Consider the following 14,382-nt stretch of genomic DNA (forward strand, 5'->3'; position numbering starts at 1 on the left):
TGGGCACCAGGTTGTGGGGATGCAATGATAAGCAAAGGTAGATATTACCATAGTTTAGTGAAGAAGTGGAGGGAACTAACATTACTTGATAATTGCAGGACAAGAATTGTCACTTGACTGGTGACAGGTGCTCTGGAGGAAGGGTCTACAAGTCTATGAGAGACTATACAAAGGTGGGGAGGCCAGAGATGGCTTCCGTGAGTCAGTGCGTTTCAGCCAAGGTCTGAAAAATGAGTAATAACTAACCAGGTGAAAAGTTGATAGAAAAATATTCCAGGCATAGAGAAGGACATTTGTGAATGCTCTATGGTGGGAAAGAATATAAGTATAAAAAGCATGAAGTACTAGTCATTGGAATGACAGCGGCAGTGGGGATAGTCCAAGAAAATAGAGCAGTAAATAAGGTTACAATATGCAGAATACTATAGGACAGAGGTCCATGAGCCAAACCCAGCCATCACTTGTGTTTACATACGAAGTTTTATTGGAACGCAGCGTAATATGTTTACATACTGTCCATGGCTGCTTTTTCATTACAATAACAGTTCGAAAAGTTGCAATAGAGACTGTATGGCCCACAGATCCCCAAATATTTATTATCTATCCTCTTAGAGGAAAAGTTTGCTGACCCCTGTTATAGGCTATGCTAGGAGTTTTGTCTTTATTGAAAGAGAATAGAATGCCATCAATGGCCTGGAAAAGGTACCTTCTGGAGAGAACATGGTAAGCTCATTGAACAGAGTCCTGAGAACTGTGGGTAGACCAGCTATGCAGCAATGGCGAATGAAGGTCTTTTAGAACAAGATGATGGTGGTGGAAATGGAAAGAAGTGTGATCAATTGTATATGTGACATGAGAGAGAAGAGAAGTCCGGGAAGACTTCTGGTTTCTGGCTTGTAGAACTTGAGAGAAGGCAATGTCATTTGCTAAGGTAGACGACCAGTGTTTTGCTTATTTGTTTTTACCCAAGAGAAGCAATTACGAGCTATTTGGATGTATCAATTTTAAAGTCACTTTAAGATGCCTAAGAGAGGATGAATATTAGACACTTGGATGTATTTGGGAGACATTAAAAAAGAGTTCAAAAGAGTTCAAAAAAGTTCCAGAGTTCAAAAAAGAATGGCAGTTACATGCACATCTTCCCCTATGGGTCATAAACAATTTTAAAGCAATCCAAGGAGATAAATGAGGATCAAAGTCCAGAATCAGGATCATTCTGAAAATACTGGATTTAAGTACATCGTAGGGCTTCCTTTCACTGGGATTTGATCTCTCCAATCTAAGTTGGAGAAACTAGGGATTGGCAGACACTCCCTATTAGGCAGCTACCAAATGGACCCAGAAGACCTGGAGGAAGAAAACACGTTTCACTTGAGGACAAACCACTCCAAGAGAAAAAGAACAGTGGACACAGGATGGGGCCATTCATGAACAAGGACTTCAACAGCAATCATCTCATCCAATGGAGAAACCTGGCACTGATGAATGCCAGATTCTCACCAAATTCACCAATGAGATAAGCTACTCCTTCATCCAAGGGAGAATTGGCCAGGTAGAAAGAGGAACGAGAAGTGTTTGTCTAATATTGTTTTAAGTCAGAGAGTTGAGACTGACTACCATTTCCTTTATGGAAATGTGAGGAGTTGAGGAGGGGAGTGAATAAATGTTCCCCTTTAATAAAAGATATCAAAATCATAGAAAAGACAAGAATATAAAGGTTTCAGAATTATTTTCCTATGTTCTAATTTTAGGAAAGGAGAAACTATGGCACTCAATTTAAGTAAAAGAAATGTATTAATATAATTACATTTTAATAAGCAAAGCTGACAGGGGATTAGTGTAACATATGGAGACTAGTAAGAAGTCTATATATAGAGGGCTGCTTAGAAATAGCTTCCCCATGTTTGACCATTCCCATGGGTGAACTATTAGTGGAGGGGAAAAAACTTCTGAGTCTGAACACTGAGCAATAATAAAACTTAAATATCTTTATCTCTTCAAGACATTCACTGTAGTGAAGAGTAGATTTAATGTAGTTGATGTATTAGGAAGTAGCTCATGAGAATTTTTAATCACTCCTGTAAAACAAGTCCATTCTTTGTTAGTCATAATTCAATACAGACACACCAGTAGGAATGAATTTTGAGCTCTTATTATTATGCTGGTTAATCACTGACTAACTATATTTTCAGTGGGAAAATAATGGATTTCTTTGTTTTTTTTTTCTTGTCATTAGGTTCAATGGCTCTTCATAAAAATAACATTTTCTTCCCATAGTTAATGTGGTGATTCCTTTTATAATTGAAATTTTTGCCTTTTAAATGTTCCTAAATTCAGAAGTTATGCATATTTGTTGTAAAAACTTACATTTTATGGAAATAAATGCAAAGTAAAGTGAAAGCCTCCTTAGAAAGCATTTTACCTGCTCCTTTCTCCCTCTCTTCCCAAAATATCATGGTTAACAATTTTGACTGTATACACTTACAGAATTTATCCATGCATTTACATATATAGTTTTCTTTATATAAATAGAAATCATGCTACATAGCATTATTGTTCTTGATTCTGTTGTTATTATTATGTAACTTGTTTTCTCACTTAATCTGAGTCTCCAAATCAGCACAGATAAATCTACTTGAATAACTTTGACAATGGCAAGGTAACATTTAGCATTATGTGTGGGCATAAAGTGTTTCATAGTATTCAGAACCCAAAACAACATTTTTATAATGAACCTTAGCGTAATACTGTCCAACTTGTGAAAAAAACTATTTTAGCTCTATTTTTAAACTATATAGGCCAGCTTTTACATTATGATCACAAGAGAGACAATAGAACTTCATAGAAAGAGCATTGAACTGACTGAGCCGTTGAACTAGATCAGTTTATCATTTAACCCCTCTGTGATTTAACGTCCTTAGCTGAAAGATTTTGATCCAGAATATTCCTAATATTCCTGCTAGCTCTATTTTATACATATATATATGAGGGGTCTATATATATGAAATAGAGCTAGCAGGAATATTAGAGCTAAGCAGGAATATATATATATATATATATATATGTATATATATGTATATATATGTATATACACATACATATATATGAAATAGAAGCTCTATTTCATATGTATTTTTATGAAATCGATATAGTTCATATATTTCATATATATACACACACGTAATTTTATGTGTACAATATTGGCATACGCAGTTTTAGTTAAAAACTTTTCACATTTAGTAAATATTAAATACTTATTTTCTCTCAATACTTTAGGTAAACTGAGGAACAAAAATATATGTTACCTCCTGTCCATGTCAGATATTGCCTGAAAGATAATTTCTGGTTTCCCCTTGCATTGTTCTTTCCAATAATAAGTATTCTCCCAAAGTACTGGTGCTGTTTTAGACACCCACCTCTTTAAAACAGGGAATTAAGAATCTGAGTAAAAATTAAACTATTTGTGACTAGAGAAATAGAATCAAACAAATTAAAATAACATTTCCTTTTTAAGGTAAAGAAGGAAATTCCCTTTAGTTGTGGGAAACACACGCAAAAGAAAAAAAAAACAAAAATAGAAAAATTAATGGGAACAAGTATGGGGGAGAGCAAAATATTGGGGTGGTAAATGTAGAAGAATGAAAGTGTGGAGTCATTCTGTTTCCTGGAAAAGAATTGCTGCGCACCCTTGTGGCAAGTGTGGAAAGTTAACATCCGAATAAAACATTTCTAAACATAAAACATCCTAGACATAAAATGGTATCAGATCCATAAAATGGATTACAGTGACATACTGCTTTCAAGGGGGGCAATGAAAGATTTATTCAAGGGGATAATTCAAGTGATGATTCTGTCTCAGATATAGACTTAATATCACCAAGAGAAAAGAGCAGATGATGTGGGCATGTGTCCAGATGGAGCCACAGAGACTGACTGGGGTCAACATAGGTAATTAGTTGGTCAACTCTTATCCAACAAACACATGTTTGTACGCCAACTACTTTGTAAGGTTCTAAAAAGAGTGCAAAGTAACATAAGAAGGTTGTCTTTCAAAAGTGTGCTATCCGCCTGGGAAGATAAAATATTACCACAAGGTTATTTGTAAGGTGGTAGATTGTGTCATACTGGATGACCTAGAGCAGGGAGAAAGGAGAGGGGCTTTTGCAATGGGATCTGCAGGACAGGGGTGCTTCAGAAAGATGTAGAATGGCAATCAGCCAATACAGTAGAAAAACATAAGGCCAGAAAGTTAATCAAATGTCTAGAGTTTTGTGTTCATAGACTAAAGGCTAGAAAAAATAGCTGGGGCCAGATTAAGCAACCCTGAGCTACCTACTTTGGATTATATTTCACTTCTTTTATAGATGAATAATTGTTGAATGTGTTTGAACAGAGAAATGGCATAATGTGAAATGTTTTAGGAAGTTTAATCTGGGAAACTATAAGCAATAAATTCCCTTTAATTGCATATGAATTTAAATGTTAAAAGAATTACAAGTATTAAAAAAAAGTTGTACCGCTAATTCATCATTCCCTATTATCTCACTCTGTTTTTCCCCCTATAATTTATTACTATTTGACATTACATGATTATATCTGTGTTTGCTGTGTCCCTCACTGGCTACAAATTTCATGAGAAGAGGGACTCTGTCACTTCTGTTCATTGCTGTGCTCCCTAACTCCTAAGACAGCGGTGAACATTTGATAAATATTTGTTAGTATTATAAATAAATCTATACTGAAAGGCTTGAGGCAAGGAGAGCAATTAAGTGTTTATCATGATGATAAAACTTGGCCTTGAATAGAGGCAGGAAAAGAGAAAAATGGAGACATTTAATATTTTGAAGAATGAATAAACTAGACTTGATAACTCACTGAATGTGGCTGGTGAGGGAGGAAGAGGAATCTAAAATTGCTGAGACTTCAAGATTATGTGCATGGGAGGATAATGGTAGCATTAACAATATTGGGCAGTCAGTTGGAAAGTACGTTTTGGCTAGATAACAGAGTAAGCTCTTGACACAGTCTGAGTTGTTGAGGGACAGTTAGAGATTTCTGATTAGAATCCAGGAGACAGGCCAGGCTTGAAAATTTAGCTTTATGATAGAGACGCGATCTGAAACATGAGCTTAGATGAGATTTCTGTGGAACAAACTCTAGATGCAGGGAGGGAGAGAACAGAGAACTGAACCTTATGGTTATTGAAGCCGTCTTCAAAAATGACCTTAAGCACTGTGGCCCATTGATAATTTATGCACACATTCTATATATCTCTATACTCATTCTATGTACAATTTACTCATTCATTCTATATATATCTGTACCCATTCTACGTACAATTTATGCACTCATTCTCTATATATCTATACTCATTCTATATATAATTTATGCACTCATTCTATATATATCTAAAACAAAAATAAAAACATGATATGACGATTCTGGGGAAATCACAGACTATGAAGGGAGACAACCAAAAACAGATTTACACACACAACCCACCCACAAATGAATCTGCCACCCCAGCTTCATCTAACTATGAGTCTGGTGTTGCCAGATCTTAGGATCTTTCAAGACAAGCTGAGTTTTTATGTGGGAATTTCCAATGCCTAAATATACGACACTGATTAAAATGTGTGAAACGACCAAAATATTTTTGCTAGCTGGATTTCATTTGCAGCCAACCCTGTTGTAATCTCAATCAGGAAGAGATTCTCTCTATCTCCTTTACCCCTAAATTGTACCATCTCAGTGGAGGATACGTTTAGTCATTTGAGAATCAGATTAAACAATTTGTGTGAGAGGGATATTTTAGGAAGGCCATTTTGCAACAGAAGATAGGACCAATCACTCTTGTTAGCAGGTCTGTAATAGCCATTTATTTATTTAACAAATTCTTACAGAATTCATACTATGGGTTAGGAACTCAATATATAATGACAGCAAATTAGACAAATTTACCTTTTGTTTAGGCAAATTTCAACAGATAGAAAAGAACTTAGGATCATTACTAATGGAAGGAAGAACTCTAATAGCTGAAATAAAGAACACCTTGTCATACTGGCTGAAACTGCTTTACTTTTATGAGAAAGCTGGGGTGAAGGGGAGATGCTATTCCTAGGTGAATATTCCTGTGTGTATACCTGGAGGAGGGTGGGTAGAGACTGCAGAAAGGGCCCTAAAAGCAGCTAGTAGTAAGGGCAGGAAAAAAGAAAGTTAATGAAAAATAAAATACATTGCATTTGTTATATGTAGGAAAAAACAGTGAAGAATAAGTTTGGACAAAATACTGAGTAAACCAGTGACTTTCAAGCTTTCTTTGATGGTGTTACAGTTAAAAAAGTTATTTTCCCTTTCCACACAGCACACAAAAGAGACACACACTTTGATATGTCTTCACACACACATATACGCATGCACACTAAAACAAAAGTTTCACTGATCATGACCTACTAATGAGCTAACCCCATATCTTTGAAACCATTGTTTTAAATAAAATAATGCATAATCCATGAGCCATGTATTTTTCAGGACTTTGGTATTGAAAGTGAATGGTGGTGATATCTGAAATATGGTATAATTCTTATACTAGTACAGTAATAGATTTAAACATATTTAAATCATATTTAAGTCAAATATATATATTTATTCATTTACATGCAGTACTAATTTATACTGAAAAGCTATGCTTATTTCAGGAACTTTTTACTTTTGTCAGTCAAAATCAAGTCAATTGTGATTTTAAAAAATTATGCAGACTGAAATTTTAAAATAAAGGGTATCCAGGATAAATTTAAGTTTCTATTTGTAGAACTTATTTTTGCATTGAAATATATTCATGAACAATAATACATCGGTGATAATTTATATCAATTGATTGTTGCTTTAAGTTTCAATTTACATTGTAATAGTGACATTAGAAAAATTAGCCCAAGATGTGTAGAGTTTTGAAAATATTGAGGTTTCCTTATTAATATTGACTGATACAACTATTTTTTTCAATCACTTTGCTAATTTTTTGGATTTTGAAATAATTAGAAGAGCAGGATATTGCACGGAAATCACTACCTTTCTGCAAAGCTTTTAGGAGTTTAATTTCTTGGAAGCAGGGGAGTTTTATTATAATGTTTATATTATGTTCTCTAGAAAATGATCAGTGTAAATTGAAATATTGTAGAATCAAATTGCCCCTTTAATACTGTGTAACAAATTTTTATGGCAAGGAAACAAGGCAGGCACCAAATAAGCAAGTAAAGTAAGGAGTCATAAAACTGATAATCCTAGACAAAGAAAATAGACTTTGATAGAGTTTTCTATTGATCCAAATTTTTGAATTTCATTTCCCACATAATAGATAATGAGCATGTACTTCCCATAAGAGGTCTATATTATGATGCCATTTGATTTCCCTGCTCTTACATCTATTACGTGACAGTCTAGAGCAAATCTTCAGTGATATTTATAGAAATCCTGAAGCTTTGTTAAAGCTACTGTATGAGAAATTTCATAATTATCCATGATGTTATGAATGGAGGTTGAGAATAGAGGCTTTGGATTCTCACTCAGGTTCAAATACTGGTTTGTGTAACTTTGTATAACTTTGTTAGTTACACAGACATGTTAATTAGCTGTGTAACTTTAATAGAAACATAAACTATCATTGGAAATTTCTGGTAAAATATCATAATCTGCACATAATTGTGAGGAAACATCAGACAAATTCATATCTAAGGACATTTGAACAAAGAATTAGCCTATATTCGTCTAAAGTGTGAAAATTGTGAGATAAAGGAAAACAGCAACAATTCTAGATTGAAGGAGTTTCTAGCAACATGACAACTAAATGTAGTTTATTTTTCTTATGCTATAAATAACATTATTGGGCAATTTGAATGAGATAATATTACTGTATCAATGTTGATTTCCTGACTTTAATTATACTGTCATTATGTGAGACTATGTTTGCTTTTAAGAAATCTACTCTGAAATATTCAGAGGTAAAGGGGATCAGTCATATCTGAAACTTATTTGTAAAAGCTGAGAGAAAGAGAATGATAAAACTAAGGTGATAAATGTTACCTTTTGGTAACTGAAAGACATATGGGAGTTCTTTGTACTATTCTTGCAAAAAAAAAAATACCATTGAACCACAGTAAAATGTCCTGAAAAATGGACATAATTATACTGAACTCAAAAAACTCATATTAGGGATTAAATGAGAACATTTGTACAAAGATTTGAATAATCCTCAAAAAATGTTAGGTACTAGATGTTTCTGCTATAACAATATGTCTGTTCCAGAAATATCTGGATTTCTGTTCAGAAGCCCTGGGACACCAACAAGGCTTATTGGAAAAATAGGGTTTAGAGGTAGACCGCTTACAGGCATTCTTATTTGCAACCAGAACACTAACAAAAATGATTAAAATCCTAATAAAATCTCAACACATTACATCACCATTGGCAACTCCACCCTTTGCAGCCTTTTATTCTCAGCTCAGAGTTTTTCCTCAGGGAGGTGGATTAAAGAGGGTCTTTATTTTTTAAGACCAGTTTCATAAAAAAAAAAAATAATAATAATCTAGGGTTTAGACTCTTTAGTCAACCACTCTTTAGTTTTTAAACCACAAGAGTCAATGTTTTTGAAAATTTTCCATTTGCACACTTAGTTTTACAAATAGCTAAATGTGTGTAAAGCATAGCCACTAAACCAGCCATCAAGGAACAGGATTTAAGTTCTTCACCTCCCCCTTCATTCTTCACATATTGATAATGATTCTCTTTCAGAGAAAGTTTGGCCCTGCTTACTTCAAAACATTAATATCCTAGGGGAAATCGCAGATTGAATAAACATGGCTTCCTCTTTAATATTGCACAATTCCCCTAAACAGATTCAAGCACATTTCTTTTAGAGAAACATGCGCTGTAGGGACAGACTGTATTATTTCCTTGGTAGAAAAAGTAAGAGAGAATGAATTTAATAAAGAGCATATTGTTAAACATGGGCAATTTGAACCAGGAATAGTATTATTAAGAAATAGAATAGACTATTCCTACTGAGAGTCTTAGAAAAGTGAATAAAATAATAAAGGGCCATCTTCCTGGAATGGATTGGTCCTTCTTAGAACAGACGATAAGATACCTTTTTGAGCTTGTTTCCAGCCCTCTAAATGGATTCACTGTAATTTCCTATTTTTGTTCCCCTTGTCAAATCCAGACCTATTAATACAGTTACAGTAATTACTCTTGGGAGTCAAGTATTCTTTAAAATTATTTTATAAAGAAAGAGTGGTTTTTATATTTATTTAAGAAAATTTCAAATATTCAAACAATCGCAGTATTAAAATAGAGGGCAGAGAAGGAATCCCAGCTTACTCAGCTCTGAAATTACATGAATAAAGAATTAAATTAAAAAAAAAAAAAGATGAGGCAATGCTTGGAAGTGAATTTTGACCACACATTCATTTTTTAAATTTATACCATGGCATCAGCTGAATGAGGAACACATACTAAATAAGTTGGAAACATATTGTGATACTATGAACTGAAAAAGAAGCCCACATGTTAAGAATTACAATTTTTCACTTGAGAATTTCAGTCATACATTGTTTATTGTGGCAATATATATATATATATATATATATATGTGTGTGTGTGTATGTGTGTGTGTGTGTGTATATACACATATATATGTATATATATATCATAATATTTAGCATTTTAACCATTTTTAAGTGTACAGTTAAGTGGTATTAAGTGCTAAACAGTGATTTCCCATTCTTTCACCTGCCTTCAGTCCCTGGAAATTGCCATTCTACTTGTGTCTCTATGAATTTGACTGCTATAGGTACCTCATATAAGTGGAATCATACAATATTTGTCCTTTTGTGACTGGCTTATTTCACTTAGCACAATGTCCTCAAGGTTCATTCATGTTATAGCATATGTCAGAATTTCCTTTCTTTTTAAGATTAAATAATATTCCATTGTGAATATACATATACATATATGTATATATATGTATATATTTTTTGGCACCATATATATATATATATATATATATATATATATATATGGTGCCAAAAAATGTATACATGTGACTTGTATTCATCTTTTGCTATTGGTGTATATTGAGTATTACAATTTTATTATAGTTTTTTATATCATATTTTGTTTATCCATTCATCCATCAATGGTCACTTGGGTGGCTTCCACCTTTCGGTTATAGTGAATAATGCTGCTATGAACATGAGTGTTCAAATATCGTTTGAATCCCCACTTTTGATTATTTTGGATATATAATTTCTGGATCATGTTAAAGAAAAAAAATATTCTGACAATTCTCACCAGTAAGGAAGAGTTTATTCAAGACTATTTTGATAGATATCAAGACTACCACAATAAGGGAGAGAGACTGGGCAAAGAAATTTGGGAATTTATTTATAGCTAATCGGTAGATTAGCTAATTAGGGGTCAGTGGATGGAAAATTACCAAGAGGAACCATCAAGGGCAAAGGAATTCACGCTAAAATGATTTAACTGGATTCTTGCTGAAGGCAGAACTAGGTGATCAATTATTAGGCTGATGCAAAAATAATTGCGGTTTAAAAGGTTAAAAATCGCTAAAACTGCAAATACTTTTGCACCAACCTAATATCAAGAGTTGGGGATTAGGAACTTGAACAGATATCATGGGTGAGGGATTTCCTCTGAACTGGCTTGTCAGGATTCTTTCTATAACCACACTAAACCAACTGAAGACAGAGTCCAGGGCAAGGCCTAGTCAAAAGAGGGCTCAGGGAAGCCTAAATAAAGTTTGGTCAAGGAGAGCGTATTTTTCAATCATATGATAATTAAATGTTTAATATTTTGAAGAACCACCATACTGTTCTTCACAACTGCTGGCAATATTTTATATTACCATCAGCAATGCACAAAGATCCCAATGTCGCCACAATCTTGACACAGTTGTTATTTCCTGGGATTTTTTTTGTTTGTTTTGGTTTTATAATTGCCATTCTAATGGGTGTGAAGTTACAGCTCATTGTGGTACTATTTGCTTTTCTCTGCTGGGTAGTGATGTTGAGAATCTTTCATGTGCTTTTTGGCCATTTGTAGATCTTCTTTGGAAATATCTCTTCAAGTTCTTTGCCCATCTTTTTCTCTTAGGTAATTGTTGTTGTTGAGTTGTATGAGTACTTTATATCTTCTGGATATTAATCCCTTGTCAGATATATGATTTGCAAATATTTTCTCCCATTCTGTGAGTTGCCTTTTCACTCTGTTGATAATGTTCTTTGTTGCACAAAAGTTTTTAACTTTGATGAAGTTCAAGAGACCTATTTTTGTTCTCCTTGTTCTGTGTGCTTTTAGTGTTATATCCAAAAACTCATTGCCAAATCCAATGTCACCAACTTTTTCTTTATGTTTTCTTCTGAAAGTTTTATAGTATTAACTCTTATATTTAGGTCTTTGATCCATTTTGAGTTAATTTTCTATACAGTACAAGTAAGGGTCCTATTTCATTTTTTTTGCATGAGAATGTCTAGTTTTCACAACACTATTTGCTGAATAGACTGTCCCTTCCCCATTAAATGGTCTTGGAACCCTGTAGAAAATCACTTGACCATATATTGTGAGGGTTTATTTCTGGGCTGTCTATTCTATTCTGTTGGTCTATATGAATTTTCAGATGCATTTTTCTTTTTCTGAAAAAAAAAGCCGTTGGACTTTTGATCCATAAACATGAGATGTATTTCCATTTATTTGTGTGTTTTTTCTTTCAGCAATGTTTTATAGTTTTTAGTGTACAAGTCTTTCATATCCTTGGTTAAGTTCATTCCTAAGTATTTTGTTATTTTTGATGATATTACAAATGAAATTATTTTCTTAATTCCCTTCTCAAATTGTTCATTGTTAATGTATAGAAACAACTGATTTTTGTATGTTGATTTTGGTTTTTGAACCTTTGCTAAGTTCACTGATTAGATCTAACTTTTTATTTTTTATAAAGTTGTTCAGGTTTTCTAAGTATAAGATCATGTCATTTGCGAATTTCTTCCTTTCTAATTTGGGTGCTTTTCTTTCTTTCCTTGCCTAATTACCCTGGCTAGAACTGAAAGTACTATGTCAAATAGAAATGGCAAAAGTGGGCATCCTTTGTCCTCTTCCTTATCTTAGAGGAAAAGCTTTCAGTCTTCCACTATTGAGTATAATGTTAGCTATGAGTTTTTCATATATGTGAGTTTTTCATATATGGCTTTTATTATGTTGAGGTTTTTATATTCCTAGTTTGTTGAGTTGTCTTTATCGTGAAAAGGTGTTGCATTTGTCAAATGCTTCTTATGCATTAGTTGATATAATTTATAACTATTTGACTAAATTACATGTATGAAGATATATATGTATATTATGTACATGTATATGTATGTGTGTGTGTGTGTATCTGTTAATGTGGTACACGTTGATTGACTCCAAACTCTTTAGAAAAACCAAGTCTTATACTGGAAAGCTTTGTTTATGTCCAACGTGGTTTCGGTCTGGAATATATTTTATTTTTAAATAATCAATCTATATGCACATAAATAGTTCATCAAAATAGTAAATTAACCAGAAAGTCACCTTTCTAAATTGCCTGAGTGATCGCTGGATTTTAAAATCAGTATTCTGGAATGCTGAATATTTGATTCTAAATTCATCAAATGTGAACAGCTTCTTATTGAATATTGCTGTGATGACGAAAACTTACTTGCTGATTGATTTTATTTCTTTGCCATGGTCCAAGGTATTAGCTACAGGATATATTAAGCTAATAAAACTACATCACAAACCAGTACATGTGATTATGATTTGACAAGCCTGAACTCAGACACGTGAGAAATTAAAGAAAAAATTCATTAATGCTGCCTTTACTTTCAGTGTGTTCAATGTTCATTAGTAATTTTTCATACTAGTAATGTGAAATCTATCAGAATGAAAAATATTGTACAGTATTTGAAGGAAAATTCTTGTGCTTTGTAGAATTTGAGACTGAGTAAAAAATGTAGCTCAGTACAGAATATGCCACAGAGCAAGTGTTGTCTATTTGAGGACAAAATTAATTTGTACGATTTCTGTAACAGAACATTGAGTTTTCTAGGAATGACGTAGGTGCTGTTAAATTAAAATGTACATTTCATCACATCCAAGTGCGATAGAGAAGAAAAAGTTCTGCCATTCAGGCTCTATCATTATGAGTAAAGAAAAACATACAAATATAGTAGTACTTTATACTTTTAAAAACAGAAAGAAATTTGTGTTGTGGAATAAAAACCCTCTTTACCCCCCCCCCCACGAATTGTCTATTTTGAATGGCCACACTGATAAAATTCAACATGTGATTTTCCATCTCATACTTCCTGCCATAACAGCAACAATATTAGAAACAACAGCAGGCGTGCGTCGTTCAGCGGAGACGCCGGCCCGGGCGCCAGGGTCTCCCTCCCGGCGCAGCTCTGGCTGCGGAGCCGCCTCACCGGCCGCTATGGGCGGGCCCAGGAGGTGCTGCAGCCCGCGCGGCACCTCCGGGGAAGAAAGAACAGAACCGGTGCTTCAGGCTGGCCGTGAGAGCGCTGACCAGGGCGTTTGTGAAATGCACCAAAGCCCGGAGGCTGAAGAAGAGGAACCTGAGGACGCTCTGGATTAATCGAATCACACCTGCCTCCCAAGAACACGGCCTGAAGTGCCCAGCGTTCATCCTCAACCAGGTTACGGGTCAGGTGGAGCTCGCCAGGAAAGTGTTTGCCGATCTAGCCAGCTATGAACCAAAGACTTTTAAATCTTTGGCTGCCTTGGCCAAAAGAAGGCGACAAGAAGGATTTGCTGCTGCCTTAGGGGACGGGAAGGAACCTGAAGGCATCTTGTCCAGAGTGGCACAGTACCATCGAGGGGCACACTGACACCGCCAGCTGAGGGACTTAGGAAAAGGGTTTATCCCCCTGAGACCATAAATAAAATAGGGGCTAAAAGTCATTTGCCAAGAGTGTTGTTTGATTTGCACTTCTCCTAATTTACATTTCAGGAACAGGTGTGTGAGAAAAGGCCTTTTTTTTTTTTTTTCCTTCCAGCAATACCTAATGTAGATTATGCAAATAAAGCTCCTGTCTTGGTCAAGAAAAGAAAAGAAAAAGAAATAATAACAATGGTAACTATCACTAATTGAAAGCCTACTAAAAGTCAGGCATTTGACATATATATACAGTTGACCCTTGAACAACATGGGTTTGAATTGCTTGGATCCTCTTTTTCAATAAATATTATAAATGTATTTTCTTCTTATGATATTCTTAATAAAATTGTCTTGTCTCTGGCTTACTTTACTGTAAGAACACAGTATATAATATG

General features: G+C 34.3%; 1 pseudogene across 1 annotated transcript; it reads left to right on the top strand.

The window, feature by feature from the left end:
* Positions 1–776: 776 nt before the first annotated feature.
* On the top strand, positions 777–13,937 carry LOC308505018 (large ribosomal subunit protein bL20m-like; annotated as a pseudogene). Its single transcript has 2 exons — positions 777–841; positions 13,410–13,937. The product of its transcript is annotated as a large ribosomal subunit protein bL20m-like (transcript).
* Positions 13,938–14,382: the final 445 nt, after the last annotated feature.

Source organism: Rhinolophus hipposideros (genome assembly GCF_964194185.1).
Source record: "Rhinolophus hipposideros genome assembly, chromosome: 11".
Classification (NCBI taxonomy): domain Eukaryota; kingdom Metazoa; phylum Chordata; class Mammalia; order Chiroptera; family Rhinolophidae; genus Rhinolophus; species Rhinolophus hipposideros.